At 45.8% G+C, this 25,937-nt stretch overlaps 1 protein-coding gene and 1 long non-coding RNA gene across 7 annotated transcripts in view; both read right to left on the reverse strand.

Moving 5' to 3' along the window:
• Nucleotides 1-25,937, reverse strand: part of TAFA4 (TAFA chemokine like family member 4) — a 230,744-nt gene that overhangs the window by 74,171 nt on the left and 130,636 nt on the right. The window lies entirely within an intron of this gene.
• The window catches only part of LOC128344493 (uncharacterized), a 33,144-nt gene continuing 15,971 nt past the window's right edge, over nucleotides 8,765-25,937 (reverse strand). The window contains exons 1-2 of one of the 2 annotated variants that reach the window (XR_008315885.1): nucleotides 12,321-12,625; nucleotides 8,765-9,105 (exon numbers count right to left, since the gene is read on the reverse strand). This is a non-coding gene — a long non-coding RNA (uncharacterized LOC128344493). Of the gene's footprint in view, nucleotides 9,106-12,320; nucleotides 12,626-25,937 lie in introns of those variants that run through there. The other variant, XR_008315884.1, reaches the window with a different exon arrangement.

The raw sequence follows: 25,937 nt of genomic DNA on the forward strand, positions 1-25,937 counted from the left end.
AGTACAGATGACCACTAGAAGAACTAAAGTTACAGGTAAGCAACCAGCAGTTCTTCAACGTGGTCTCTGTCTTTTATACCAATGGGCGCATAACAAGCCAGCACCCAAAGAGGAGGGAAGAAACACAGGCCAACAAAGATTTATTTTCAGAATTCCAGTACATAAACTAAAAATGGATTGTAGGACACTCCTGCCAAATACAGCATCATTCCTTGCTCTGGCATCAATTGCATAATGTCAAATAAATGTATGTGGTGAAGCCCAAGTAGCCACCTGACATATAACATCTAAAGGGACTGCCCGATCAAAGGCCATCGAGGTCACCATAGACCGGACTGAATGTGCCTTAATCGTGGCTGGTAACTGTTTATGAGCCAACTGATAGCAAAGCTCAATTGTGGAAACTATGCATCTAGACATGGATTGAGCAGAAACTTGGAGCCCTCTACAGGGTCCATCATATAGAACAGTGAGGGAGATATCCTCCACTCCACAGACCTCTGGAAGTAGAAGGATAATGCCCTTCTAACATCCAACCGATGCAGTCTGCGCTCCGCAACAGAAACGAGATTCTGAAAGAATACAGGGAGAGTGAGAGGTGAAGAACAGTGTAACACTGACACCACTTTTGGAAGGAACTGGATATCTGTTCTAAGAACTAACTTCTTGTGAAACTGTAAGTAGAGTAAGTCAACCCTTAGAGCTCGCAATTCACTCACCCTTCTTGCGGAGGTGATGGCCACCAAGAAGGCAACCTTCCAAGTGAGAAGGTGTGGCTCTACCAAAGCCAAAGGCTCAAAGGGGGGGGGGGGCTTAACAAGCCGGCCAACACAACTGACAGATCCCAGGCTGGTGCCACGATAGAGCTGTCAGGAAAAACATGTGAAAGGCCTTTCAGGAAACTTTTGACCAATGGGTCCTTAAACCAGGAAGGCCAATCAAGTGGTGAATGGGCCACAATAGCAGCCAAATATACCCTCAGGGAGGAAAGTTTCATAACAGACTCCTTCAGAGACTGCAGGTAATCAGAAACATTTTGCACTGAGGGATTAAATGCATTAAAAACCCTTCAAGGAAGCAAAGGAACAAAAATGAGTCCATTTGTGGTCATACAACTTCCTCGTGGACTGTTTCCTGGCCACCACCAGAATATCCCTTAGGTTTGGCGGGAAGCTGGCAGGATCCTCCACGCCGTCAGGTGAAGGGATTGAACATCTGGGTGAAGTACCTGGCCTTCATCCTGGGACAACAGGTCCGCAAGAAGTGGAAGCTTTTTCCAAGCCACTGCCAGCCTCCTTAGGTTCAGAAACCAAGGCATCCTGGGCCACCAGGGGGCTATTGGGATTGCCTCTGAATGGTCCATTCTCAGTTTGACCAGAACCTTTGGGATCAGGGAAAACGGGGGGGGGGACAAATACACCAGACGGCCTGCCCAAGACTGGACCAGGGCGTCCCCCAACGAACCAACTCCCTGTCCCCCTCTGGGACAATAAAGGGTACACTGGGCATTGTTCTGTGAGGCAAACAGATCCAGAACCAGCATCTCCCACTGAGCAAACTGGTCCTCTAGAATGACTTGGTTCAGAGTCCACTCATGGGAGACTGTCAAGGATCTGCTCAACCTGTCTGCCTGGACGTTCAAGGCACCCTGTATATGGACTGCTTGGGGCCGACACTGCATGAGTGAAGCACCAACTCCAAAGTTCCAGAGACAGGAACAGAAGACTCCTTGAAGATGTGCCCTCTTGTTGATTTAGGTAGGCTTTCGCCGTCATATTGTCCGTCTGTACAGTCATTGTACAGAACCCCTTGAGAGCCATGAATACAGCCAACAACTCCAAGTAGTTGATATAGTGGGTCCGCACCTGGGGAGACCAATGCCTGCTCAGGTAAGAATCATCCAGGTGCACTCCCCATCCTAGCTCGGACGCATCGGTGGTGATCACCCACTGGAACTTGGAAGGGCGCCCCGAAGCTCAAGTGGGGAAACCATTCCACGGAGTTGCACACCCACCTGGGGGGCATTCTTTCCAGGTGTGGGGAATCCCAAAGAAGGTTTAATGTGTCCAGAAACCACCTTTGGACGATGCACATACGGAATTGTGCCTGAGGCAAGACAAATGTAGTGGCTGCCATTTGTCCCCAGAGGCACTGAACTGACCACATAGTCTGTGGTCATCCGTGTAGGAATTTCAAAGCCAGATTCCTGAGTGTTTGGATGCACGCGTCTGTGAGGAAGACTTTCTCTGACACCGTATTGAAAATTAGCCTGATAAAACTGAATCCTGTGGGTTGGTATCAGGTAAGATTTCTTGAAGTTGATGTTGAAACCCAGGCTTTGCAAGGTGTGTACTACGAAAGCCAGAGCATCCAAAACCACCCATTTGGACTGTGCCAGGATGAGCCAATCGTCTAAATATGGTAGCATGTGCACCCCTCTCTCTTGCAGGAATGCGACTACTGGAGCAAGGCACTTCATAAAGACTCTTGGGGCTCTCATGAGTCCAAAGGGAAGGGCCTTGAACTGGTAGGGGGTTCCCCCTATCTGAAACCTCAAGAAATGACGGTGCTGTGATCATATCGAGACATGATAATAGGTGTCTTTTAAATCGAGAGACACCATCCATATCCTCTTCTCCAGAACTTTTAAGATAGTTGGTATCGAAGGCATGCGGAAACGCTTGTACACCAGGTGATTTTCAGGGCCCTGAGGTCCAATATGGGGCGCTGGCCTCCATCCAATTTTGGTACTATGAAGTACCGGGAGTAGAAACAGGGGCTTCAAGGATAGATGAAACACTCTATTGCATCCTTCGAAAGTAGAGCTGTAACCTCATGGTGAATGTCGGGGGTAAATGGAGTAATCAGGATCTGAGACTGCGGGGGAGATTCCATGAATTCTAGGGCATATCCCAGACATATTATGGATAGGACTCACTGGTCCGTTGTCACTTCTCCCAAGGTTTCCATGAATGGCGCCAATCAAGTCCGAAAAGTCCCCGAGTCATTGCTACTTGGTGAAAGTACTCGGGCGTTGCTTTTGGAGGGCCGGATTATCCATGTGTGAGCCCGGTTTGTAACAGGACTGAGGCTTGCCTCCACAAAAGGATCGGTCTGAGGGGAACTGTTGTTAGAAGGGCTTCTGTTGGTATGGAGTCCACCTGGAAGGTCGTTGCAACTTGGCCGACGGCAAAGAGTAAGACATAGACCTCACTGTACTCTGCATCTTTGGGACTTTCTGGAGCATGTTATCTGTTTGCTCCGCGAAAGGGCTAGTGCCCTCGAATGGCAAGTTCTCGATCCTAGCCCAGTCCTCACAGTGCAAGCCAGAAGAGAGCAGCCAGGTATGGCACCTGAGTGCTACTGATGTGGTCATAACCTTGGCGGCGCATTCCGCCAAGTGCCGAGCCAAATACACCTCCTGCTTAGTCACCTGGATCACCTCCAGAAGGAAGGCCTTGGCCAGATCTTTCTTGTCCTGTGGCAAGAGGTCTAAGAAGGGGGCCACCTTCTGCCACAGGAAATGCTTATATCTGGCATTTTATGCCTTATAGTTTGCCACTCGCAGATGAAGGGCCAATGCCGAATATAGCCTTTTCCCAAAAGAGTCCAGTTTTCTGCCCTCTCTGTTGCTCGGTGTTGACTGACCATGCCCTCTAGAATTTTGCATGGAAGCCTCTACAACCATAGAATTGGGTGCTGGATGGTTTCTCAAGAAGGCAGTCTCGTCTTGTGATTGCACTCTGTAAAAGTTCTCAAGGTGTCTGTTCGGCTGTGACAACTTCGCCAGTCTCTTCCAGTGACCTCTCATTATCCCCATTATTCCGTCGAACGATACCAGTTGGACGAGGGTAAAGCACGACGGTCCCAGTCTTGTTTATACACTGATGAGCAATCGTCCGAGTCCCAACAAGCACCCTCTTGAATAGGGTGGAACCGCCCACCTGTGATGATGCTTCTTCCGTCGGTCTGTAAGGCAAATAGGCCTCTTCACCCAACGAAGCACCTTCTGGATCATCTGATGGCATCGACTGCTCCTTCCTCTCTTCGGTATAGTTGGTTACCACGGATGTCGAAGATTCCGCCTGTGAAGGGTCCATTTTCTGCTTCTTTGACGACAAGCCTTCTGCTGTAGAGCTTGGAGCAGTCTTGCTCTTCTTCGGTATCGGGGGAAGGTGCTGACCCACCGGAAGATCATGTTGGGCCTTTGGCTTCTTCTTCTTCTTTTGTTTGGACCCAGCCGGAGTCAGAGAAAACTCCGGTACCGGCAGCAGCGGACGCTACTGCAAGTCCTCAATGCGTGCAGTGGTTTGTGATCCCGTCAGTAGCACTCTGACGGAGGGCGTCGATGCTGGTATCGAGACCAGGGTTTCAACTGGAGCTGGAGCAGATTCTGGGCGATCTGGCTATACCAAAGTGGTGATTTTTGCTGATCACTTTAATGACAAGGCTTCCGAGGAGCGAAGTGCTAAGTCCCACAGGGCTGCGCTCAAGCGAGAAGCCTGATTTTTGCGAATCTGCTTTGTGAACCGTTGGCAGTGAAAACAGGTCTCAACAACGTGGGATTCCCCCAAGCACAGGAGACACTCACTGTGTGTGTCAGGGGAAAGGATCTTAGATCCACAGTGGACGCATTTCTTAAAGTTTGTCGTGCCCAGCATACACTTCACCGGCCACTCAGCCTACACACTCCATCCCAGCTGGGACCGAGGCACCAACAAAAGAAAGACCAAAAGAAAAACCAAAACGCTAAGAAGAAAAAAATGCAACTGCACGAAAAGAACCAAAGAATAAACAGAAAGCTGGAAAATTAACCTTGCTAACTTGGCAAAGAGGCACCTTTTAACATGGTGATTCTCTTTATTTAGCAGAGGGAGAGAAACTGGCCCTATCCACCCCCAGCACAGTGCCTCCAGTGACTGCTGCTGGTGTCTATCTTATGTTTCTTTTTAGATTGTGAGCCCTTTGGGGACAGGGATCCATCTTATTTATTTGTTATTTCCCTGAGCTATTTTTGGAAGGGTGGTATAGAAATTGATTGAATGAATGAATGAATGAATGAATTGAAAATAAAACCACTAGGGGATCAAGTAATCCTGCTCGTCGAGCTGCAGACTCCACGATGTTGACTGAAGCACAGATGATGAAAGACTGAGGGGATGAAGAGTGGCGTAGCCATATAAAGCAGTTGGGGACGGGGTTCCCGCCTAAAAGCAGGAGAATAGAGCTTGTTAGGTTCAGACGAGGTCTCTGCGCAGGCACATAGCCCATTGGTGTAAAAGATAGAGACCACGTTGAAGAACCAGAATGACTTCTGCAAAGGTAAATATTTCCTCACCAACTATCTTCAGGTCTTTGAGAGTGTTAACAGGCATGTGGATAAAGGTGATCCAGTTGGCATAGTATACTTGGACTTTCAAAAAGCTTTCTACAAAGTTCCCCATCAAAGACTCTTGAGTAAACTTAGTAGTAATGGGGAAAAGAGACAGGTTCATGTGTGGATTGGTAACTGGTTGAAGGACAGGAAACAGAGGGTAAGTATAAATAGACAATTCTCTAAATGTGTGTGTGTGGGAGTAAGAAGTGGAGTCCCTCAGGGATCTGTATTGGGACCAGTGCTTTTTAATTTATTCATAAATGATCCAGAAGTTGGTGTAAGCAGCAAGGTGGCCAAATTTGCAGATGACAACAAGCTATTTATGGTAGTGAAATCCAAATCAGATTATGAAGAGCTCCAAAAGGATCTCTCCAAACGGGGTGAGTGGGTGATGAAATGGCAAATGTGGTTCAGTGAGCAAGTGTAAAGTGATGTATATTGGGGCAAAAGAACCCAACTTCACATATACACTGATGGGATCTGAGCTGTCGGTGATTAACCAGGAGGTAGATCTTGGGGTCGCGGTGGGCAGCTTGTTGAAAGTGTCAACACAATGTACAGCCACTGTGAGAAAGGCAAATTCCATACTTGGAATCATTAGGACGGGGACTTTAAATAAAACTGCTAATATCATCATGCCCTTATACAAGTCGATGCTGCAGCCAGATTTGGAGTACTATATACAGTTCTGGTCACCATACCACAAAAAGGACATTACAGAACTGGAGAAGGTGCAGAAGAGGGCAACTGAGATGATCAAGGGCCTGGAGCACCTTCCTTACATGGTAAAGCTACAACATCTGGGGCTTTATAGTTTAGAAAAAAGATGACTGGTGGGTGACATGAAAGAGGTCAATAGAATTATGCATGGTGGAGAGAAAGAAAGTTTCTTCTTCTCACATAACACTAGGGGTCATCCCATGAAACTGATTGCCAAGTAATTTAGGACATACAAAAGGAATAATTTTTCACACAACACATAATTAACCTATGGAATTTTCTGCCACAATATATAGTGACAGGCACCAGCTTAGATAAATTCATGGAGGACAAGTCTATCAAGGGCTACTAGTCTGGTGGGTTTAGGCCACCTCCAGTCTCAGAAGCATGATTCCTCTAAATACCAGTTGAAGGGGAACAGCAAGAGAGAGGGCATGCCCATACCTCTTGCCTATGGGCTTCCAAGAGGCAACTGCTGGACCACTGTGTGAAACAGGATGCTGGACTAGATAGGCCTTGGGACTGATCCAGCAGGGCAGTCCATGGGGCTATTCTCATGACTGCAGAAAATTGGGCTAGCCTCTGCTAGCCCAATTTTCTGTAATCGTGAGAACCACCGGGCTCAGCTGCGAGCCCGGTGGTTCTAGAGCAGGTAACCCGCTCAGGTACCCCTGTCCTAAAACCAGGAGCGCTCCGCAAACCTGGTTTTCAAGATCGTGAGTAGCCACGGTGTGGCTCCATGCCGCACCTACTCACGAGGAGACCCCCGGAGGGGATGTGAAATGCTGGCTCCGGGGGTCTCCCCAGTATGCCCTGTACACTTACGCAGGGCATACTGGAGCTTCCGGGGGCAGCGTGGCCCCTGAGCTCCCCAGCCCCCACCAGCTCCGTCACGGAGCCGGCAATCGTGTGGGCAGCTGATCCGGCCACCCAGGGCTCCCTCCCTGGTCATGTGAGGGGAGAGCACCCTGATCGTGAGACTCGGCTCCTTCTGTTCTTAATCACAGAAACAACTGCCATCACAGGGAGGGCCCTTCCCTCTTCAGACAAACCCCTTTGTAAGCGTGAGCAGCCGGGCATGAGGGTGATTGACACAGCAGAGGCCGTACGTCCTCCCACTTCACACTGCTGTATATGCCTACAGTGGTGTGATTTTATGATGTCTGAATCAGACTAGAGAGAAATATTAAAACTATGGATGCTGTAACTGGGTACAGTGCCCTTGAAGTGTGCCAGCACACCCGACCACCCCACACCAATGCACTTTTAAACAACAGCTCCATTCCTCACACATAAAGCATTTATCTGCATTACAAATGCCATATTTAGATAGAGATTCTCCCTGTGGTTTAGAATGTAAGGTGTTCAATGTTCTGAATCACAGGAAGGCTCTCTCTTCAATTACAGTGCTTGTTTATGCAGATAAACTCCATGGATACAAATGCCGTATCCATGGAGTGTAGGAGGGCCTAGTTTAGGAGCATATCAGTGCTGAGGTGGGGATTATGGCACACTATCCCGGGTGCATACCTGGGTATAGTGCCAATAGTTTCTTAACAGGTAGAAATGTTAAATGGAAGCAAACTTGGGTTTGCCAACTGAGCATCTTCTCTACAGGAAGTTGTAACCAATGACAGCTGATACTTGCATGATTCACACATTTAAAAACCATATGTATTACATTCACACTTTTTATGTTTTTATTTGTCCTTTTTATTAAATATCAATTATTTCACACTTTCTATTTTCAGATGTGCACTTAGGTATACACTTAAAAACGAAATGTGTGAAATGTCCCACAGAGTCAATAACAGAGTTTTATGCTTCTCTGTGCTTGTGTGTTCTGGTGTGATGAGACTGTCCTAAAAGAATTGTCCAGATACATCATACAAGTAATCAGCATTTAGTTCATTCACCATAATTACATGACTGTACCACTGAAAAGGGGCTATGGATATATGGATTTAAGAATCAAACCTGAAAGAGTTGAACACCTCCAGTAGAAATTTTAGTCTCAACACTACAAAGAATGAGCCCATGAGTATGGCCTTTAAAATATGAACCTCCTGGCGATCTCTACCTAAATTACTGTGTTCTCATAGAGGAAAATTTGAATAAGAACCTCAGACATTCCCTCCTTCTTCCCCTTACAACACTGATGTGTCAGAAGCAAGCTAGGCTGCACAGGTATAGATCTTTGCCACAGGCTAGTTGAGTTATAGTCACTTCAATTTCTCTTGCTGCATCCTTTAATGTCAGTTTTTACTCTAATACATTCCAGAAGTGCTGAGATAAAATTAGACTTGTCACTAAACAAGAAAAAGCAAAGAATCTACTGAGCAATTGCCTGAGGTTTCTCTGTCATAATGACATATAGGGAAATAGATTGAGCAGAACTGCAATTGTGCCCCAAAAAGGCACCTTTACTCCCATTAGACAGTGAATTTACAAACCATTTTCAACACAACAGAGAATACCACCAGCTAGGGAGATAGATAGAGGTGTGTGTGTGTGTGTGTGTGTGTGTGTGTGTGTGTGTGTGTGTGCATGTGCCAGTTACCAGATTGTCAGAAAATGAATGTAGGGAACACCGCAATGCAAAAGATTATGGAGAGGCAAGACAATTGCCCACACACCTAGAATGATTATATGAGAGCTGGTATGGAATTAAATAGAGGCCACAACTTTATTAAGACTAAAGGGATCTGCAACAAGAATGCAGGAAACACTGCCACTAGAGATGGCAGTGAGGAAGTGGGGAAATGTTGTAATATCACCCAGTGGCAGAGCACTTTATTTGCAAGTATAGGATTCCACATTTAGTCTCTGGCATCTCCAGTTAAAGGATCTCTGAGATAGGTTCTGAGAAGGGCTTCTGCCAGGGACCTTGGAGAGACTGTGCCATTCAGAACAGACAATATCAAGCTCCAGGCCAATGACCTGACTCAGGCAGCTGCATATGAAGGTTTTGGAAAGTTGAGCTTTCAGGACTCTGGTTTAGATCGGATCTGCAAAACAGATCAATAAAAATTTACTACAAAATTTGATTAGATTTTTATTTGCAGCTTTCTAAAAAGGAGAACCAACAATATACCCTCCCAACACAGCAGTATTATTATTATTATTATTATTATTATTACATTTACATCCCGCTCTTCCTCCAAGGAGCCCAGAGCAGTGTACTACATACTTGAGTTTCTCTTTCACAACAACCCTGTGAAGTAGGTTAGGCTGAGAGAGAAGTGACTGGCCCAGAGTCACCCAGCTAGTTTCATGGCTGAATGGGGATTTGAACTCAGGTCTCCCCGGTCCTAGTCCAGCACTCTAACCACTACACTACGCTGGCTCTATCACTAGGGATGTAAACAAAATGGATTTTGTGTTTTGTTTCAAGCGCAAAACAAAATGCAAAACGCTTGAAACATTTTGTCAAAACAGCAGCCAAGCCAGATGTTTCAAAGAAACAAACTTGAAAAGTTTCGAGCATTTTGGCCATAGGGAACAATAGGGAACTCAAAAAACCATGAGTAGCTCCTAAGGAAAACACAGTAGGTTGTGTGGTAGGGCATAATGAATGCTACCTACCACTCAACCCACAAAAGAAATGAGCAAGTGAGCAAATTTAATAATTTTTAACCTTTCCCCCCCCAAACCCCCATAGGATCACTCAGAGTTCACACAAGTTTTGCATTGCATTTTGCAATGCATTTTGTGACCCCGCCTTGCAAAACACTGCAAGTTAGAAGCACACAGTAAAAGGGAATCTATCCATCCCAACAAAGAACACACACTTTTAAAAACACAGTCCAAAAATGGCCAAAAAAGAATCACTGGCCCAGAATCCACTGTCAGCCACGGTGCCTGCACTGCAGTAACATCATGGCACAAGTTGTTCTCTCACACACAATTATGACTCATTACAACAGCTGCCACAGCAGCACCCTTAGCAGCAAGCATAGCCATAAACTCAACTAAAACAATGTCTTCAGCCAAGGATGTAGCTAGAGCAGAAGTAGCCCGTGTTTGGCCCTCTCCTCGGGGGTCCCTCGAAGTGAGGGAGATAATGAAACAAATAGAGAGGGGTGGAGCTAGAGGGCCCTCAGGAGCTCTTTGATCCCATCCGCTCAATTATAGCGACACCCCTGTCTTCAGCCACATTTTGACTGAGTACACCTTCCAATACAGAATTATTATTTCTTGTTTACACAGTCAGACAGGTGTTATTGACTGGTTTGTTTTATCCAGACATCGTTATTATTATTTCGATTTCTATACGGCCCTTCCAAAAATGGCTCAGAATGTAGATTGCAGAACAGTGAGTGAAGAACAAGTCAGTCTCAAGGCCAGACAAGGAGCTCATCTCAAAGCAATCACCAAGAAAATGTTACAGAGAGAGAAAACTGAGCTGCCACTGTCCATTTCTTGCCATAACACTATCTCACAAACAAAACAAACCACAACTCAAAGTAGGCAGGCAGGCACCCAAGTTCTGCCTTTGTCAAGCTGAGAACCAGCAAAACCAGATAGTTAATACAGCAGCAATAGCACAGCATAGTATACTCAGTGCTGAGAAAAGAAAATCACAAAATCAAACCTTCCTTGATTCCTTCCTCCCTCCTTTCCTGATGTATCCTCTTCAATGGCACACTGAAGGCTCTCTCTGCCTCCCAGGCCCTTTGAACAAATTTTGAAATTCGCTCCTTTTTTGTTCCGTTTCCCTCCTCCCTCTTTCCTTCCCCCCCTCCCCCAGCCAATGGGGGCACAGTTGCCCATGACAACACTTGATCTGTATAATAACAAGCCAACCAAGGAGAAAGGAGATCTCAATCCAATTGGAAGCCAGTGCAAGAAAACCAATCAGCAAGGGGGAAACAGCCCACCAAAGTGGGGCTCAAAACTTGTAATGTTTTGAGTTCAAAATGGGGCTGTTTTATTTTGAGCTCAAAACAGGCCCTTTATTTTAAGTGCATATTGTTTCAAGCTCAAAACACTTGAAATAGTCTGTTTCGAGCTCAAAACACTTGAAACGGTCCATTTTGAGCTCAAAACATTTTGCACATCCCTACAAAATATCATCACCATCAGCAACTATGATTATGGTTAGTTTTGTATGTGCAAGGGTTTTTGAATATGAGAGGGTAGAGTGCAACCCTTAGCTAATCTCTGAAATGGTACACTCCAGCAACAGATACACCATGTGAATCTGCTCACTATGTAGCTTGAGAGTTCTTCATTTGCAAGGATCAAGCACCTGGTTAGCTATAATAATTGCCATTCAGCCATGATTACATACAGTGACTGTCCACAGTTGCCTCTGTGAATCTTAAATTGACAAAAATGTATGGAATTTGGGGATCTTAGCCCCCACTAGTCAGCAGGAAGTTTACAGGAATCTTTGAGATCACTGCTAGTGAGAGAATAGCAGTTGGGTCTGGCTGCCAGGCTTGGACTACTCCCTGATGTTTTGGAGGAGCTGAATAGTGCTTGCTCTGCTCTAGTGAGAGTGACAGAGACAAGTCCATGTATCCTCAGAGACAAGTCCAAGTATCCTCAGCCAAATATTTTTTTGAGATCCCAAAATGGTGCAGCTAAACGGCTATACTAGCACCCTTCACCTTTGTTTGCCAGTGATGCAATGTTCTTGTGTATTTATGTACTTTATGTATGTGTATATGTACACACACACACACACACACACACACACACACGTATTTAAGGGTTAAAGGTCTTTGTAGAGTACCAGTTGGAAGAAAAGAGGTGAAATGACTATCTCTTTTTTTAAGCCACATTCACTTAAAATTTAATAAGGCATACTGGGATTCAGAAAGGTTTAAGCCAGTGTTATAGGACAGAGCACTAATAAGGTGTGCTAACAGTAGTTTAAGGCTAGCTAGTTCATTTTAATTATTTAGCACAGAGACCAAAAGAGGTTAATATCACCCTGCAGATTTCTGTGCATTTAAATCCTCTGCCTCTCCATAAGTAGAAATCTGCAAATGGTGTCACTTTTTCCCAATGTACTGAGCTCACACTTTTTTTAGCATAACTAGAGCTAACTAATTTATACCTCTGCCTTAGTCAGTTCCTCACATAAGAAGAACCCTGCTAAATCAAACAGCATTATATAAATAGTAGTAGTGGTAAAGTGGAGGAAGCAGCTATCCCCTCTTAGACCAGCCGTCATAAAAGTAACCCAACTGGGGGGGTGGGAGTACTCTCCTACCTCCGGAAATTACCAGTGGCGGTGGTGGTGGTCTTGCAAGCCTTTGTTCTTTCTTTAACTGTTTCACCACACAGACAGCAGCAGCTTTCAGCAACACCAGAGAGTGATGATAATGTTTCTAGTGGCCAGTTCCTGCCAGTCACCATTTTCTCCCTCTCTAGAGTTCCTGGCAGATCAAATTTCTTGGCTTTTCTGGAACATTCTAGAAGGGCGAAATGACAAATAGCAGGATCTGGCCACTGAATATTTTATCAACAATTCCAGGCAGTGGCACTCTTACTCCTGGACTTCGGGGTCCAAGTCCAGGGCCTCCACACCCCCTGGGGGCCCCCAAATCCTCTTTTCTCTGTCCTGGGTGATGTGGTCGCTGCTGGCCTGCACTGCACTGCACTGGATAACCGAGTGTGATTATAATCTGTGCCAGGTGCTTTAGAGATAGAGAGGGGAGTGAGGACCCACGCATGTGTCACGGTGTGTGTGTGGAGATGATGCTTAACTTGCAGTGGGGGAGGGCCTCCAGCAGGCAGGGAGGCCTCCAAAGGCCTTTAGGTCCAGGCTCCAAAATTACTAGTAGTGTGCATGGTTCGGTCCGGGCACACTGTGAAAGACCTCCAGACCGGTTCGGAAGTCCAGAGGTTTGGATGGGCGGGGGCATGTAGCTTTAGGGGGTGGTGGTAGTACTTACCACCACCACCCCGCCGCTCTTCCCCCTCCAGCACTGGTCCTTTGAAAAACCTTCTTGGGGCGGCAGAGTTCCTCCCTGCCGCCCCTGCCCCCGTCGTTTTCCTTCAAAGCCTTCCACGGTGTAGACTCTGTAGAGCTAGCGGCGCGCATGCGCCCTTCGCAGCGTGCGCGCTTGTTTTTGTCGCTGGCGCGCGCGCTGCATACATGATATATGTGCCGCGCACGCGCCAGCAACAAAAACAAGCGCGCGCCATGAAAGGCGCATGCGCACCGCTAGCTCTACAGAGTCTACACCGTGGAAGGCTTTGAAGGACAACGACGGGCGCAGGGGCGGCAGGGAGGAACTCTGCCGCTCCAAGAAGGTTTTTCAAAGGACCAGCGCCGGAGGGGGAAGAGCGGCGGGGGGGGGGGGTAAGTACTACCACCACCACCCTTAAAGTAACAGTCGCCCCCATGCCGGACGGGGGGAATTCCGGACCGTACACACCCCTAAAAATTACCTAGGTGCACCTCTGATTCCAGGAGCTGCTGAGAAGTGGCTTTAGAACCTGGAAGCCCTGGAGAAGACATCTGGGGCAGGTGGCACCCACTGATCTTTTTTTTTTTTTTTGCCTCCACGTTCCAGAAAATGTGTCTATGACGTGACATAGGGTCATTTCATGGTACATTTTAGACTATGGCAAAGAAAAATGATGACAAGCAGTAGCTGGCTACCTGGAAATTTATTGGCACTTTCAGGTGCTGCTGAATACACCACTGCCCACTGAGGCACAGCCAAAATGTTTTTTAAAAGAAAAAGGACCCACAACTTACCAAACAGACATTCCAGGCCACCAATGAGGACCAGGCAAGTGGATAAGGACAAGACAGACTGATTTCCCCCTCATCTTCAATAGTGTCTCACATAGGGACAAGTAGTGGGATCATGACTCCCTTACAAACTTAAGGTAAATTCCATGGAAATGAAGGGGACTTACTTCCACGGAATTCTGTGATTTGGAGGTGCAAAAGGAGAATACATCCTATGAACTAGGATTATGGCAACACTGAATTGAAGCCTAGCAAAGCAAATAAGCACTAAATTAGTGATGCAGTCTTCAAATTATTCAGAGCTATTTTGAATGATCCCTTTGAAAATATACAGCTCTGTTCTCAAGGTGTGTGTGTGTGTGTGTGTGTGTGTGTGTGTGTGTGTGTGTGTGTGTGTGTGTTTTCACAATAAGCATATATGCTGACTGACAAGAGGCAGGAACACAATCACCAATTACTATTGTAAAGACTTGTCATGAATTTAGAGATAACCTTAAGTAGTGAGAGGCAGTTCTGGGTTCTTGTCACAGAACAAGCTTGGCGATAGCAAATATAGGAAATGGAGCCTACTTTTGGAAACTGCAGTCTGTCTCGGAGGTATACAATATACCTCCAGTTCCTGAAGAATATCTGTTTTGTATGAAATGCATTGTGAACTGTATGTATCCTGGATGTAGATCCTAGATACATATATTAGACCTGTGCAAAATTGGATCGGTAACACTGGACATGGTCTGAGTTTACTGAAATTGGAGGGGTTCAGAGAGAGTCCAAACCTGAACCTGCCCAGCCCAATTCAGATCGGACTTCTCAGACCCCTTTCATAGAAATTTGGAGCTTTCGAGAGCTCCAAATGGCAGTGAGAATGCTCTTTTTCTTTTCAGCAATTGTGGCTGAGGAGGGAACCCCATCTTCTGCCCCCTCTTCTCTCCTGCGCACCCATGCATATTTCATTTTTTAAAAGTCTTTAAAGAGTTTTAAAGCCAATTTTTCACTCACAAGCAGCCAACTTCTGTGTTTCTCCTGCAGTTCTCTGGTGTTACATCTAGGGGTGTGCAAACTGGCTCGACATCAAGCCAGTTTGATGTCAAGCCGGTTCGGTTCGATGGTTCAGAGTCAAACCGAACCACCTCCTGTTCAGTCCGACCCCAGACCAAACACCCCTGGACTGTTCAGGGATTCGCAGACGTATTTTTTGGTACACTTAAAAAATGCACTTACTCCCTCCAGGGGAGTTGTGGGAGGTGGCAGCGGGGAGCGGGGTTCTGCAGAGGTTCCCCCTCCCCCCACTGGCTTCATTGCAGCCCAAACTAGCCAAACAGGCTGGCTCTTTGGCCTGTTCGGGCCTTCGCCCGTTCAGGCCTTCCCCCTCGGCATGGCAGCCATTTTGGAGGCAGCCGTGTCTGCACAATTGGCGCCCGAGAGGCCCAGTTTGGGCTGCATTTAGGCTGGCGGGGGGAGGGGGAACCCCCACGCACCCCCACCACTATTTCCCACAACTCCCCCAGGGGGGGTAAGTGCATTTTTAAGTGTTTATAAAAGGTCCACAACCCCCCCCAAACCAAACCAAACTGGGGGGCTCGAGGGGGTGCTGGACCGAACTGGCCCAGTCTGGTTTGAGTCCGGTCCGGACTTGAACCAAACCAGGCCAGCAGGTTCCGTGAACATCCCTAGTTACATCTCTTCCCTCGAGACTCTCTGGTGTTAACGTTTCTTCTGGTTTCACAGTGAGCATCCATGGTTGCTTTAAAAACATGTTTTAAGGTTTGTCTAACTCCGACCCCTATCCTGACATACAGAAGGGTCCAAAGGACCCCGAATTGACATTTGTGCGATCAGATTAGATGGGGTCATATCCGAGTCCGACTTCTGTGTTTGTGCACAGGCTTAACATAGATACAATATGTTCCAGCTGCTGGCCAGCCATTTCCTTGAGCAGGTAGATGACAAGTTAGTGGTCTGTAATGATCAGCAGTTGCCTCGGCAAATCAGCACTGAGGACTGGCTTTATCAACGGCAGCACTAGCATCTCCACAAAATAAGACATCATACCAGCTGGCATTATAGGGACATTATGCCATCTTTAGTGGTTTGTGCAGACTTCAACTCACATTTTGCACCTCAAAGCAGCTTTATTGCACAGCTCAGTCTTACAAGCTCAGGACCCTAGACATTTACAGAAACGTTTATTCACAAATAAAAGAAGACAGAAAGGTCCTTGGAGGCTCATCCTGAAATTCTCAGGAGTCATATGCTGGGTGCAGGGGAAGAAAAGTACATCAGAAGTTTCTCCTTAACAATCATTAGCTGTTCAATTTGTATTTTAAGGAGTGAACGAGGGATTGGGGCATGGGAGTGTTTCCCTGCTGACCTAGATAAAAACCATGTGTTTAAATCTTTCCTTTTGCTCAGCTATTCCCCTACCCTACCCCTCGATCATCTCCCCCTTCTTTTCATTAAACTCTCCCGAGGCCCAGTGACAGGCTTAGAGAACCTCTGAAGAGGAGGAGGGGATTGGCTGGCTTGGCATCTAATTCTCCACTCTTCTCAGCCCTAATTACAAGGCAAAGATTAAAAAGACAAATGAGTTTTATCACGGCCTCCTTGGCCTTTTGGAAGGGGGAATAAAACAAACCACAAACAAACAAACAAACAAAAACCCAGTTGAGCTTTCTAACCTTAGATAAACTGTTGAAGTCAGCAGCTTGTAGCAAAGCAGGCAGATGAAATCCAATTTACGGGGAATTTCACTACAAAGCCCGCATGCCTTGTGGCAGTCTTGCTTAAGAACAAAGTTTTTGTTCAGCATGCAGGTGACATAATTAGGTCACTAGGGGCAAGAATGCTTAGAACCGCAGCAGGAAGAAATCCATGAGACTTCTCAAATTAGTCTCCTTCGGGTTCCAAGGGAAGGCTTTTCCCTTTTGCCTGCTGGGCTTCCAAAAGAGCGGTGCAGGGCTATTACAGATGCACTCCTGCGCTGGTGATACTGTGCACTGTGCTGCATAGATCTGGGCTCACTGAATCCCGCCCCCCCCCCCCCCGCTTTCCACCCCTATGTTACTGTATGATCATCTTGAAATTATGTAGGTCGCTGGGGTTAAATACAGCCTGCACACTTGGTACCAAAGGCTGAAGTTGATTAGAAGGGGATGGTTTTATGAAGAGGTTACTATCCATTATTTACCATATACAATCTGGAGTGATATTGACATAACACTGGAATACTCAATGAAGATAGTCCGGAGCTGATTATAGGAGGATTTCCAAAGAACTGACTACTCCTAGTTGTGCAAAGTACCCATTGGTATGGTGGGTTGCATTTATTTGCTGCCACAGAAGTTCACTGAACTTTTGAGAGAGAAAATATTATTGATAAAATAGGTGAGCTGTAGGGATGTGCACGGACCACGGAGGCACAGTCCGACGCCGGGGGGGTTGCTTTAAGGGTGGGGCTCCAGTTTTTGGCAAAATCTTAGGGGCGGCAGCATTCCTCCCTGCCTCCCCTGCCCCCTTGTTATTCTCCAAAACCAGAAGTAACATGGGCGCATGTGGCCGCCACCGCGCACACCACTAACGTGTACGCACCACGCACATCACAGTGATGTGCGTGACGTGCGCAGCAGCGGCGGGCGCATGCGCCTGTGTTACTTCTGGTTTTGGAGAACAACAAGGGAGCAGGGGTGGCAGGGAGGAACGCTGCCACCCCAAAGATTTTGCCAAAAACTGGAGCGCCGGACGGGGAAAAGTCAGGGGAGGGGTAAGCACAACCCCCCCGCCGCCCTTAAAGCAAAAACCCCCCACCGGTGGTTTGTCGGACCACCGGACAAGCGAACCGGTTTGCAGAACTCCAACATGGTCTGCGAACCAGTTCGTGCACATCCCTAGTGAGCTGGGGACAAAAACTCTAGGCACTAGTGCATTTAATCTCCAGAGAAGAACACAGGTTCAACAGTATCCTCAAGTGCAACACCATAATGAGGCTCTCCACATGAGCAGTATGGAGAGCCAAGGAGGGTTTGGCAGGGAGAGCAGCCACAGACGATCATGCTGCTAGCCCTGGGCGGCCGGATCAGCTGCCCACACAATAATAGGCTCCATCACGGAGCTGGTTGGGATGGCGGGGATCAGGGGTCACCTGGCCCCCGGAAGTCCCAGAATGCCCCACACAGTGTGCAGGACATTCTGGGGGAGCTTCTTGCAGGAGGCTTGTTGGAGCTTCTTGGTCGGGGGTCTCCTTGTGTCACCACAGCACCGAGCCGCGCCATGGTGACGCACAATCAGGGAAATGGGGCTAGTGGAGCACTTGCTCCACTAACATCATTTAACGGGGCGGGCCTCCAACAGTCGTGAGAATAGCCTCAATGAATATCTTTCACAGAATTCAATGGGATCTGCTTACCTCTATGAGCAGAAAATGAGGCTGTTCTCATGAGCAACCAAGACCGGGCTAGGGCACCTAAGCCCAGGCTTGGCTACCTGTGAGAACTTCAGGAGCTGACTGGCTCCTGGCGGCACCTTGGCAGCAAATCTGCCTAGGGAGCCCACCTCTTAAATGGGGTTAAGGTAGCAAGCACTCACTTAACTGCATTTACCTGACTGTTTGTCAACACTGGCTGTTTTCATCCAATGCTGACACACTGACAGGTGCCTGCCCGTTGTTGGGGGATCCCCACCATGCACCATGCACTCATGCGGTGCATTGTAGGATTTCCAGGGGCCAGAATGGTGCATCCTGGCCTCTGCACTTCCTGGGACAGTGATGGACCATCTGCACATGCAACGTGCACAGCTCAGCTATCATTTCGGGGAAAGCAGGCTTCTGCAGGCTTCTCCACCACCTACCCGCCACCCTGCCTGTCTGCCCAGTTGTGAGAATGACTTCATTGACTGAGAGCTATGAGGGGACCTCACAGGAGAATGAAATGGGGCTCTGTTCTGAGTACACAGAGTAGCATCATCTTCCATTTTTCTCTTCCTTGTAGCTGCACCTCCTTCAGGGTAGCTCGGTGTGACCAAAAAATATATGCTCAACTGGCATTTGTGCATACATCACAGCACATTTAATCTGCAATGTGCTTTTGGTTTTTACCATATTTCCCTTTACCTTATTTCCTTAACCACAAAAATCCTATGCTGTAAGTCACTTTTATCCCCATTGTTAGAGATCAGAATGAGAATCAGAGACAAAGGTTGTCAGCCAGACTAAGTTACATATATCAGTCCCACTGAAAGTAAAGGGACCAGTTAGTCATAACTAACTGGTCCCATTAATTTCAAAAGGTCTACTCACAAACGCATATCCAGTGATAATTCATGAAGAATGTGTAAACTGAAATACTGGCCCACATATTCCTTCAGCAGTACAAGGACAGAAGAAGAGCTGCATGATTGCAGAGAAGCTGGAAAATAGATGTAGTGAAGGCTTCTTCCACAGCTGGGAGCATGCAGAGAAGCAGGAGAAAGTGATTTTCGCTTACCTTGCCTCCCCGCAAAAGTTTTGCTTCTAGAAATATGTCCCTGAGAAATGCACAACCTTCTAGGGCATATTTCTTCAAGCAAAAATTGCTTCTGGAGGGAGGGGAAAGAAGCAAAAATTGCTTCTCCCTCCTCCTCTGCACAAACTTGATTGTGGAAGAAGCCTTTGCCACAGCTATTCTCCAGCCTTACTGTGAGCGTACAGTCCTCCTTCTGCCCTTGTATTGCTGCAGGACACTTGGGCCACTATGTTTAAACAGGTATTTGGAGCACATGTAGAGGGGCTATTCAGATGAACAGCCCACATAAACACCATAGAGGATGCACCAAGAGCAGGTCGAAATGTCCTTCACTGATGTCACAATGGGTGTGTTTTGGGCAATACTATTTGTCTAACTTCACCTACCAGGATGGAGTCATCCCTACTGGTCCTAATTTCTCTGTAATGCAAAAGGATTAAATTAATGTAATATGCTAAAGGAACACGCAGCTCTACATTTCTGTGATTTCAAGTACTAACATTATGCCACTTTTAACTACCCTCCTAGTAACCTCTCTGTTTCAGTTAGGTAATGATAGCCATTGTGCCCTACTGTCAAGGGGTTTAATCCTTTTTTAACAAGTGTGCCCCTTCTGTCTTAAACCTACAGCACAGATAAAGTAAAGTGTGCCATCAAGTCGGTATCGACTCCTGGTGACCATAGAGCCATAATAATTTTTTGTGTGTGTGTGGATACACACTTAAATGTTACAGTTATGAGAGACTACAGTCACTGGCTTATACCCAGATTAAGTTGTTCATGAGTACTCCCATAAACTTGTTCTAATAATTTCAACAGCAGTACTCATGAGTAACAATCTGGAAATAAGCCAGTGACTGTAATAGCCAAGTCCTCTGATCAGGAAGCAAAAAACCTGCATCCTCATAATTTGTCACTAAGGCGGGGAGGTGGGAAGGCTCTGAGTGCCCCATAAGCAGAGGTACCTGCACGGTTTCATGTACCCCTCATTGGGAACCCCAGAGCTAGAATACTCAGCTGGGCCTGAGGTTCATATCCCTGCTTGGCTCTGAGTCGCTGGGAGTTCTTGGCAAGGTACCATCTTTAATGTTAGATCTCTATTTATTAAAAAGAATGAGAAAAGAGCCCCTGGTGGCGCAGTGGTAAAACTGCCGCCCTGTAACCAGAAGGTTACAAGTTCGATCCTGACCAGGGGCTCAAGGTTGACTCAGCCTTCCATCCTTCCGAGGTCGGTAAAATGAGTACCCAGAATGTTGGGGGCAATATGCTAAATCATTGTAAACCGCTTAGAGAGCTCCGGCTATAGAGCGGTATATAAATGTAAGTGCTATTGCTATTGCTAATTGTTTGTATGAGTATATAGATTTATGTCACAGCATATTAACAAACACGTTAAAGCACCTGTTAAAATGCTATAGAAATGATTAATAACTAGCTGTATCTTTGAGTCAACATACAGATTCTGACTAACCAGGAATATTCCATATTTCCCCTTTACAGGCCTCATATATTTCCTTCATTTACGACATCTCACTTGAGGCACAAGACAGCGGCATTCCCAGCGGTCCAATCACTGCACAGCATTAAGAGCATTAACTAGTCATCTTGCTGGATGATGCAATTAATCCTAATTAAGAGATTTCCCCCCCATTCTATTCCTGCCCCCTTTTTAAAATCCTCCTTCACTAAAAAAAATTTTTTTACCTACTTACCTTTGGGTTTATTAAATTAACCAGAAGACCAGACAGTTAAAACAATCTTAAAAACCCAACAGTTCCGCTTCCACAGTGCAGTGCTGGGTAATTTATGGAGCCCACAATACACTCTTGCTGCAAGAGTCTTACACATCAATAATACTCACAAAAGGAGTTTGCAATGTTATTACTGTTTTTAATTGTTATCACTGTCATGCCAGACAGCCTGTGAGACAGGTTCACAGCTGCAGCCCAGCATATTTTGTCATGAAATTTAAGCTCAGTTATAAGAGAAACCTGCATCCTCTACAGGCTCAGCCATCTCTAGTTAGAAATCAGATTAAACCAAGCTTTTCATCTGTGGTCTGATAATTCCTTCTATCTGCCTGACAACTGGTTAATTTCAAAACCCAGCCCCCCCCCATTCTTTTACTGAAGTGATTCCTGCCTTGTCAGAACAAAAACATAGTACACACGGAAGAAATGTCACACCTGGAGGAGTCCTAGAATCCCACTGAGCTGCACCAATCCAAGCAACAGGTGATATTTATTTAATATATTTTTATACCGTCCAAAACTTGCATCTCTGATAGGGACTAAGATGTAGGCCATTTCCACATGTGAGGCTTAAAACACCCTTGACTCTCTCTGGCTCTATTTAGGTTCATGTCTTGTCGTTGTTCATGCAGAAGAGACAGCAGAGAGGAGAAGCATTTATACCATGAATGAATGTTTTGGCTGGTGTAGATTTTACATTCACATCACAAACCTAATATAGGTATTTTGCAACCCTAGGAATAGATGATCCCTGATGATCAGTATTGGGGGTGGGCACGGGGGACACATTCATACCTGAGGCTGAAAGTCTTAGAAGTTATACTCCCAGCAGTGTGCCCTCTAAGGCACACTCACACATTTTTGGAGATCTGCTCAATTTTAGATCGCACTCAAGTTGAATCAGGAAGGCCCCACTCTGAATGCACGTGTGCACACACTGCCTTGTGACTGCCACCCAGAACAAAACTCATTCTGCACATGAAAAAAAAATAGAGAGAACATTAACTCCCACTCCCTCCCACCCCCAGCCCCTTTCCTCCTCCAGTACCAATAATCAGTAATTCATCTTGTTCCTGGGGTTGGAAGATACTCATATTCTAAAAGACTGGTCCTTATGATGGTACACATTAGCTCTAGAAAACATAAAAGAGTTGTTCAAAAAGTTCATATTCTGACAAACATGTATTCAACCACAGGGCACAATTTTTTTTTTTTGCCCCAAATATCATCTTCCTGCACATAATGGGTTGTTGTTGTTGCTGCTGCTGCTGCTGCTGCTGCTGCTGCTGCTGCACATGGTCTGAGGCAAGTCAATCAATTTGCAAAAAATAGATAAATCTGTAATCCACGTAGTGATAAAGTACCTGTCCTTAAAGGGCATGTCCCCCACAGGAGGTTCATGCCGATAACATGGTTGGAGAATGCACTGATCTATTCAACTGTTGTGAAGTGGCAGACAGAATTCAAGTGTGGCAGAGAATCATGTAAAGATTGAGAACACACAGGACAGTCCTCAATGTCCATCACACAGGAAAGCATAAACAGTGTGCATAATTTTGTGATGCAAGATAGGAGAATGACAGTCAGGACAATTGCTGACGCTGTGGGCATCTCAATTGGTAGTGTCCATTTCATCTTGACTGACAATTTGAAGATGAAGGTGAATGCCAGATGGGTGCCATGAATGTTGACAGAGCAATAAAAGGTATGTCGCTTGCAGATGTCATCAGCCAATTTGTACGTGTTGCATCAAAATCCAACAAGCTTTTGGGCCCGGATCATGGTGATGGATGAAACGTGGGTCCGTCATGTGAATCTTGAGACCAAAAAGCAAAGCATGGTGTGGAAGCATACCTCATCACTGCTGCCCAAGAAGTTCTTCTGTCCTGTGACATCAGCAGGCAAAGTGATGGCTTCTATTTTGGGGGATGCTGAGGATGTCCTCATGGCTGACTATCTGGACCATGATTACTGGCAATTATGTCAACCTAATTGGTCAACTTTGTGCAGTGATCAAGCAGAAGAGGCATGGGAGGTTGTGATGAGGCATGCTCTTTCTTCAAGACAATGCACCAAGCCTCACCACCAACGTTGAAATGGTTGCCATTCGTAATTCAGTATTTGAACTACTTGAACACCTTCCCTATTCTCCACACCTTGCCCTTAGTGACTTTTATGTGTTTCCCTGAATAAAAGAGCACCTTTGTGGGGCAAAATTTTCATGGGCTTCCAAGATCATGACTGCTGTTGATGGGTGGCTGGACAACTGGGGAAAAATACGTTTTTCCCCCCAGAGGGATAGAAAGGTATTGGAGCACAGGTGGAACAAGCATATTGCAGTCAAGGGGGATTACACTGAAAAATAAACATCAAAATATACAGATCTGAGTTGTTCATATATGTCAGAAAAAGAACCTTTTTGAACACCCCTCCTAGCTAGTTACCCTTGCTTTCAAGTATTCAGCTATGTTTACAATGCAACTCAGAGTGGGTTACTCATAGGACCATCAATAGCGTGTATTTCACATGTCAGTGAGCACCAGCAAATGTAACTGCTTCAAATAAAAAGGACAGCATTGAGCCTTGACACTGTATTTAAAAGTGAAACTCTAGTCTATGCTGAATATAAGCAAAGGGACTAATGAAGAAGGTACAAAACTCAATAAACATCCCAGAAACTAGTCAACAGTTCCAATTCACAAGGTCTCTTGTCACACAAAACATTTCCACCAGGCATTCCTTTATGAGTAATTATGTCTTACTGAGACATTCAGTCCAATGGGGGATCATGTTGGGTCATCCCACCCTCCTCTAGTGCATGCATTTTGACCTGAATACTCACATATCAGACATCATGATTGCAAAGGGGCCTATGCATTAACAGCCCAGTGCATGTAGGCTCCAGCTGCCTGATCTGTTCACCACAAAAATCAGAATGTACAGTATACATTATAGAGTTAGGGCTTTTGTGCACTCTGTACAAATATGATCTTAAATGTGTGGCTGCTCTGAGCAATTATCTCTCTCAAATTCACAAAACAGGAATAACTATACCTCACAAGGCTGCATTAAGATGAAGATAAGTACTAAAAGTACTGAATATATGAAAAGTAGCCACAAATTTAGTCTGATGCCACCTGGGCAATAATATATGAAGACCCAGAACCACCTTGAGACCTGATTATAGGTGGTATAAAAATATGATAAATAAATAATAAATAATAAATAAATCCATGATTAAGTAAACTCTTAAGATCTATGAAGATTATCAAAGTGTGTCCAGTGGGCATTGTGATCACAGCAACAGGTCCTGCCACTAAGTCATACATCAGCTCACTGAGCTCACTGTGTGCACAGACCACATACACAAATCTATGTGCCAATGGGAACCCCTATAAAACCCATGGTTCTTGAACACACAGATGATGTACTGTTTGTATTCATACAGGAGGACCTCAATATTAGCAGATTCATCATATGCAGATTCATGCATCTGCAGTCAGGTAAAAGACACCTGATCTCAGCATACACCGAAAAAGGGGGGGACACTGCGACCTCATGTATCCGCAGGTCAGGGTGGCCAGAAATGGCTGCGGAGATCATTTCCGGCCGCCATTTTGTGTTTTGGAGCCTCAAAATGGCTTTAAAAAAAATGAAATCATTTTCTATCATTTCCCCAACAATCAGGAACTTAACCCCTGTGATCCCATAGCCCCAATGACTCGATATTCGTGGTTTCCATATCTGCAGTTACAGCCAGGAACGGAACCCCCACAAATATCGAGGTCCTTCTGTATAGCCTCTTATGCAGACGGTACACTGAACCTGTACAGGGCCAGCTTGTCCACTAGGCAGACCTAGGCAGTCACCTAGAGCACCAGCTTTGGGGGGGGGCATCAACAATGAAAGAATATAGCACTGCCAATTATTCTTTCTCTCCCTCTTGTATTGCACCCCCAAAGTACCACACAGTGGTATAAGATGCAACAATGCACCCTGCACCCTGATCCCCAAAGGGCCTGCATATTCTGCACCCCCAAAGACACAGTCTTCTTTTCCTCAGCTGCCAATAAACAGCTGGTCTTATAAGCTGCACTCCCTCTCTTGAATATGAATTGCCTACCTCAGCATTCATTTCCAAAAAGAAATGGTCTCTGGCTGGATTTCCAAGTTAACAGCAGCATCTTTTTAGCTCTGAAATGCACCATGATAGACTGGGAACTCTATCCCATTGTGCAGGATAGTCACACGCTGGTCATCCATGTGGGCTGATTATTCAGCCCCGTAAATGAGCAGGCTGTGGGCTCAAGTTTTTATCTATCTATCTATCTATTTGAAATATTTTTATACCACCCAAAACGTGCGTCTCTGGGCAGTTTACAATGAAAAAAATTTAAAACATCAAATAAATTAACAATTAAAATAATTTAAAACATTTTAAAAAACATTCATTCATTCATTCATCCAGTTTATATACCGTCCTTCCAAAATAGCTCAGGGCGGTATACAACAGGATTAAAACAATTAAAACCAGTTAACAATTAAAATCAAAACTATAAAAACAGAATAAAACCAATTAAACATTCAAACAGCTAAAAACCCTGGGAAACCAGCGAAACCATTTAAAAGCCAGTATTAAAAAACAACAACTTTAAACTATAAATCTAATTAAAAGCTTGGGTGAATAAATGTGTCTTCGGTGCCTTTTTAAAAGTAGCCAGAGACGGGGAGGCTCTTATTTCAGCAGGGAGCACATTCCAAAGTCCAAGGGCAGCAATGGAGAAGGCCCGTTCCCGAGTAGCTGCCAGATGCGTTGGTGGCAACCGCAGACGAACCTCTCCAGATGATCTTAACAGTGAGCCTCATGGCGAAGA

This window comes from Hemicordylus capensis, chromosome 2 (assembly GCF_027244095.1).
Source record: "Hemicordylus capensis ecotype Gifberg chromosome 2, rHemCap1.1.pri, whole genome shotgun sequence".
NCBI lineage: Eukaryota > Metazoa > Chordata > Lepidosauria > Squamata > Cordylidae > Hemicordylus > Hemicordylus capensis.